Source organism: Mytilus californianus, unplaced genomic scaffold (genome assembly GCF_021869535.1).
Source record: "Mytilus californianus isolate M0D057914Y unplaced genomic scaffold, xbMytCali1.0.p SCAF_13, whole genome shotgun sequence".
Lineage (NCBI taxonomy): Eukaryota > Metazoa > Mollusca > Bivalvia > Mytilida > Mytilidae > Mytilus > Mytilus californianus.
This window is the reverse complement of record NW_026262615.1, coordinates 14,665,487-14,671,834: the sequence shown is the minus strand read 5'-3', so window position 1 is coordinate 14,671,834 and position 6,348 is coordinate 14,665,487.

The window sequence follows — 6,348 nt, the reverse complement described above, 5'->3', positions numbered from 1 at the left end:
CTTTAGCTGGACCTTAACAGATCAGTGAAAATGGATGTAGCAACTCTGAAACATAGATGAACTAAAAATAAAAAAACATAAAAGTCTTACTGAGGCCAGAGGCTCCAGACTTGGAACCAAAGAACAACCAAAGAACAAACTAACATTTGAACAAAGTCAACATGAGTCTGATTAAACCTTGCGAAGGTGACATGGCAAAAATCTGGAGATCGCCAGCTGCATAATCTTCTTGCAGTTTAAAAACATAGACTGCTGAGTCACCTTCATACTTAACATTGTACCATTCAATGAACCCAGGAACAACGGACAATACTTTTCCTTTATATAAGATATTGTTTTGAAATTTATGCTCGATCCATTTTCCAACTAATAGTGGTTTATTGACAGTGGTTCTTTCATTAGTACATGTAGTAGTTTTTGATTCAGAAATTAAAGTGTTTAAATTTGATTCTAATTGGGCAACATTAAACTTCTTTTTTACCGCAGAAAATGCAAACAGGCATTTGTCACTGGGAATCTGTTTTAGAACGTTTTTTCGAAAATTAAGTTGTGCCTTTATAGCTGTTATTTTTTCTGTATTTGTAGAAAATTCCATTAAGTGTTGACTAACTTGTTCATGACTTTGCCATAGTCCAAAGTACATAATGTCATTTGTCATATTTTGTTTTTTCTGTAGCTGTTTGATCTTTTTGAGTCTAATCTCCTCTTCCTTCTTTCTTAATTTTATTAATCTTTCTGATTCTATTTGTTTTAATCTTTCTTTAAATTGATGTCGTATTTTTCTACCTTCTTTTCTACTGTCCTCAATCATCTGATTTCTTTCAGATGCAGGAAGGTTATTAAGCCATTCATCTGTTTTATTATGAGAAAAAAGAAGATAAGCTTCATTACAAAGTGTTGTTGCATTTGGTCTGTACTTCATAAGGAAATCAAGTTGTCCGAAGAAAAACTCTGGTAATTTGTTATGTTTTAGACAACTTCTGGTCTGTTCTTGTGTCAGCTGAGTAGGTGTTGAAAACTTCCCACCTGGTAGATGGTCACCTGCTTGCCTCTTTAATAAAGTAATCATAACAGCAAACAGAGATTGCAGTATTTGTACAGTCAGTTCATCAGAATCATCTGGTTTAAGAAGTTCATTTAAAATTTCATCATTATCATTGATTTGATCTGGAAATGGCTTCAAATTTCCCGATAGAATTATAGAACTGTCTACTTTGCCCATCTCCAAAAAATCCAACAATGCAGACAAAAGTTCATTAAGATAAAATACATGACTACTGTCCTCAATTTTCCTCCACAATGGCCCACATACAAGTTTGGATATTAAACCTAAGGCTCTTGAACCGGCAATATACAATGGTTCCTTGATATCTGCCAAAACAGATGATAACAGTTTATTTGTACAGCTATGAATGGATTCAAGAAATGTTTTTATATTGTTCCTATGATGATAGGTGGTGTGTCCAAGTTGGAAAAACACATTAAACCTGTTGTGTTTATATCTTATAAAGTTTACTTTGTCACCGATTGCTTTCGTGTAAGTTTTGAAATCCCCATGTACACCATTTCTCTCATCAACACCTTTAGCAAATGATTTGCTGCATGTTCGAATAAGCCTTATAGTTCCACATTCTGCATTTTTAACCTCTGAGTCTTCGCTGTCTGCCTCAAGTGTCTCTGCACCTAACGATTTATTGAAAAGTTTTTCAAATTTTCCTAATGCCACTGTGCATACATCCGCAAAATTAACCAACAGATGCAGAGAACAGAAAAAATTGTTCATTTTTGAACACACATCCTTTTCATCAGCACTCAACTCATCCCAGTTCTGTACAAAATCTGGTAAAATATCAATCCGAAAACTTTCCAGTAATGTATGAAACTTTTTCTCTGTAGCTGCCCGATCGGACATTGTATTTCTTATATTAGATAGCAGTCTATAGCCGACATTGCTTTTCTTTTCATTATTTTCTTTTTCCTGGCACAAGTCAGTTATGTCTTGCAAAATAGTTTTTAATGTATCTAAAACCGTTTCTGCAGACTTAGATGACATTTCACGCAAGCCTAGTAAATAGCTGTTTTGGTTTTCGTCAGTTGCAGCAAATACTTCAAAACACCGTCCATATTTGGAGGTTTCATCTGAATACAATGTTAGGTTATTTTTTTTTGATAAAGATTCTGTCTGTTTTAAGGCCAACGAAAGTCTTTGGTCATTCATCCTATCAACTGTTTGTCTGCTAGGAAGCCTTTTTGGAACTTTTCCACACATCATGCACACTTCTTTAACTACATCTGAAACATGTCTAGCCGAGATGTTAAGGTCAAGCAGTTTCATAATACATTTAGTTAGCTCGGGCTTAAAAGTTTGTTTTTCTTCGTCCCAGGTGTCAATCACCATCTGATCATCATCATGCAAAAGTGCAGTCAAATAGTCATTTTCCTCTTTTAAATCATTGTTTTCACTAACCGTATCATCTAATGTATTCTTTGCTTCTCCCATTGTCTCTATACTATCGTTTAATACATCTAACATATTACTGTTATCATTTTTAAGTTCTATGCATTCTAATTCTTTATGTTTGAAATCTGTCTTTATATCTTTTATTTCATTACACAATTCAACATACTTTGTTTTCAATGACTTAAGTCTTTCAACAGATTCCCTTAAGCTGTTACATTCCTTAATGATACTGTCTTTCACAACAGACAGCTTTGAACATTCATTCTTAAATTTTTTATTGTTTTCAGATTTATTCAAAGCACGATCGAGTTTTCTTTTTAATAAAATTCGCTCTTTTCTGACATTCAAATATTTTTCTTTCACTATTTCCACTTTATTTTTTTCTTTTTCAAGAAATTCATTTTCTTCCTTAAGTTCCTTAATTACTGATAGTTGTGATGTTTGTACAATTCTCTTGAATTTTGCACTCTGGGTATTTGACAAACTCTGAATCGGTATGTAGAATTGTTCATTATTGAATGTTTTTAGTCCCTTTCCTCCTTTTTTTTTTTACATGCAAGAATTTTATACAATTTTGCTCGTAAAGTTGGTAAATTTATGATGGTAAATTCGATTTCACAAATTTTCGACAATATTTCGGCTACTCTACATTCTGGTTGAATTGTTTTTTCACTTTTTTCAGATTTAGCATATATAAAAAGTTCAATAACTAAACCATTTTTAATCATAAATTGTGGTATATTTTGGACAAGTTGTTCTTCATTTCCAGGTTCTAATGTTTTAAAATTTATATTAAGGCTGTCAGCAAATGGTCCTAATGAAGACATATTTCTACAAGTACATGTATATATATTTAAATTAAAATTATTACTGTTTATTAATTTTCTTCTTGAAACTATCAATCTGACCACTGAGCACTTTCATTTCGGCTTTCATTTTGTCTTGCCATATTTGCTGTTTTTTTAAATCTTTGTTTTTTTCTTCCAAATCTTTGTTTTTTCCTTCCAACTCTTTGAGTTTTTCTTCCAACCCTTTGTTTTTTCTGTCTAAATCTTTATTTCTTACCCTTAGTTTCTTGTTTTCAGATCTCAATTCAATATTTTCTTTCCTCAGTTCTTCATTTTTCTGTATGTAACGTAAGGCAAATGGATCTTTTACCTGGATAAAGAAATAATAAATTTCCATTTGAAAACTAATAGTTGTTTGTTTGAAGGATTAGTAATGATTGTTTTGCATAATTTCCTATTTTGAGTAAAGGTGGCAGCCATGTTTGATAGCTGTTGTCGTCTTCAAACACAATACTGAAAGAAGATCAAATATGTATCATTTTTCCAAAGTTTTTGTTTTCCTCAGTTGGTTGACCGTTATGGAATACCTGTTTAACATACAACGACGGATATGTTCTAATTGTCGCAACAACATTCCTGTCCCTTTCCCCTGACTTTGACCTAGCAAATTAGACTTACAATGTATAACTGGGGTTGTACTTACATGATCAACAAGACGGGTGTCACATGTTGAGCAGGATCTGTTTACCCTTCTGGAGCACCTGAGATCGCACCCAGTTTTTGGTGGGGTTTGTGATATTCAGTCTTGTCTTGTGTTTTGTGTACTATTGTTTGTATATGAATGTGAACAGACCGGCACTCCGAAGTAGACAGATTTATAATGTACAAGTTCACAAGGTAACAGTCAGTCCGATTCTATCCGATCATATACATAGTATTTTATTCAAACTCTTAAAGGGGCACTAGCTATCAGATATATAAAAAATCTAAAGTATGATTTTTTTTTTCAATCATTAATGAAAGTGAAATAATGAAATAATAATTCGCTTTTAGCAGCCAGTATGGTTCAATTTTGTCAAATTAAGCTAAGAAACATTGATGATGAATTATTCACTTGCAAGAGAATAATTCGACCTCATTGAATCCGTATTCATGTGAACTTCAATTTAACCTCTTAGCTAGAGATGGATAACGCATGCATTGTGCGTGTTCGGTTACTTAAAGGAAAAGAATGTCGACATTGAAAGTGAAACAAAGGTAAATCATTTGATTGCCTGATTCGATCCACAAAAATCATTCTTATACAGGTAAAAACGACGATTAACATATATTTTTAATCTTTTATATGAAATTAAACAGACCTAGAAAAGTCCAATTGCACGAGTTTCGCTTTCTATTTATATCTATATTTATGTTTATATCGTTTATATGACCATCGGAGGTTTCCGGAGGTCAACTCGATAGTTAATAAGATGGCGTCAAGACTAAAATACACACGAAACGAAGCTACATATTATCGAGCCCATGCCCTGTAAATTGTTTATTTTAGACTTTTTATAATTTGGATAAATGTTTTACATGGTTATAAATCAAATATGAGAATATGAGTCAAATCGGTGAACATGAGTTTGACAGTTGGTGCCCCTTTAAATACCGCGTGCTTAATAGAGGAGGGCGGCATTTTACAATTTTCAAGTCTTTGGTTTGACCTGGTCGGGGACAAAACCAAAAACTTCTCGCACTCGAGACGAGCACGTTACCATGGTTACCATGAGACCATTGATTACCACCTTCTCCGAGTGAAAGCGGTTGTCTGTGATTTAAGCTTTCAACAACCCAATATGGCGAAGCCTGACATCGCTTGGATAGAATTTTCTCAAATAAATAAAGCACACTCCTTACAGAAAAAAATAATCAAATGTTCTTGTCTTTCCCCTCAACCATAACACACAAACATATTGATAGTGGAAAAAGTAAATGTCTTTTAATCTATCTGTAATAATTGCTTACATCCACTTCATTTGAACTCTGGTGGATAGTTGTCTCATTGTCAATCAAAACATATATCCTTATTTTTACCATAACTGAGTACTTGGGACAGGACAATTTTTTTAGTCCTCCCCTTTTTTCCAAAATCTTTTTTTTTTGTGTTCTATTAAATTCAATTATTTTGGCGTTATTTTTTTGTTTGTTTTATTTCAAATGAACATACATATACTAGAAATTACTCGTATTTGCTGTTTACTATCAATTCCATGTTTCTATCCTTAGCGGTCACTGATATATTATATCTATATAATATGTCAGTGACCGCTGTGGATAGTAAACTTGGAATTGATACTACAGAGCAAATACAGGTTAGGGATGATTTGGCGCCTTCAAACATTTAACTCCGCCACATTCTAATGTGCCGGTCCCAAGTCGGGAGCCTGTAGTTTAGTGGTTGTCGTTGGTTCGTGTCTGTCATATTTGTTTTTCGTAAATTGTTTTGTTACGAATTAGGCCGTTAGTTTTCTCAATTGAATTGTTACATATTTTTCATGTCGAGGCCTTTTATAGCCGACTATACAGTATGGGGTTTTCTAAGCCTAACGGTTGCCTATAATTGCTTACATCCACTTCATTTGAACTTTGGTGGATAGCTGTCTCATGGCAATCATACCACATTTTCTTATTTTTATATACGTAATTTAAATATTAATAACACTGAATTGAATTCGAATTCCACGGTCTACCTCTGCAGTAGTTATTTGGAGTACTGGTGTAATTATTAGGCTGTCACAATTACATGGCACCTGCGCCAATTGCAAGAGCACATGACATGACCGTTTTGCTCATATCAGAATTGTTGCAGGATTCAAATTGAATATTTAGAAGGCATCTTATCAGAAGTAAGTAAACGCCTCTATAGAAATACATGCATGAGGATACCCTTAGGCATATAAATATGTGACACCACCGAATGAGACTTATCTCCGAATGTGTATATATACTAAAACTCAATAATGACGACTTCAGTATTTACACTAAAGAGATTTATCCTGCCGAACTGACTTTAAATAAAGCTAATACTAATTATGAACACTGCCCTTTCCTGGA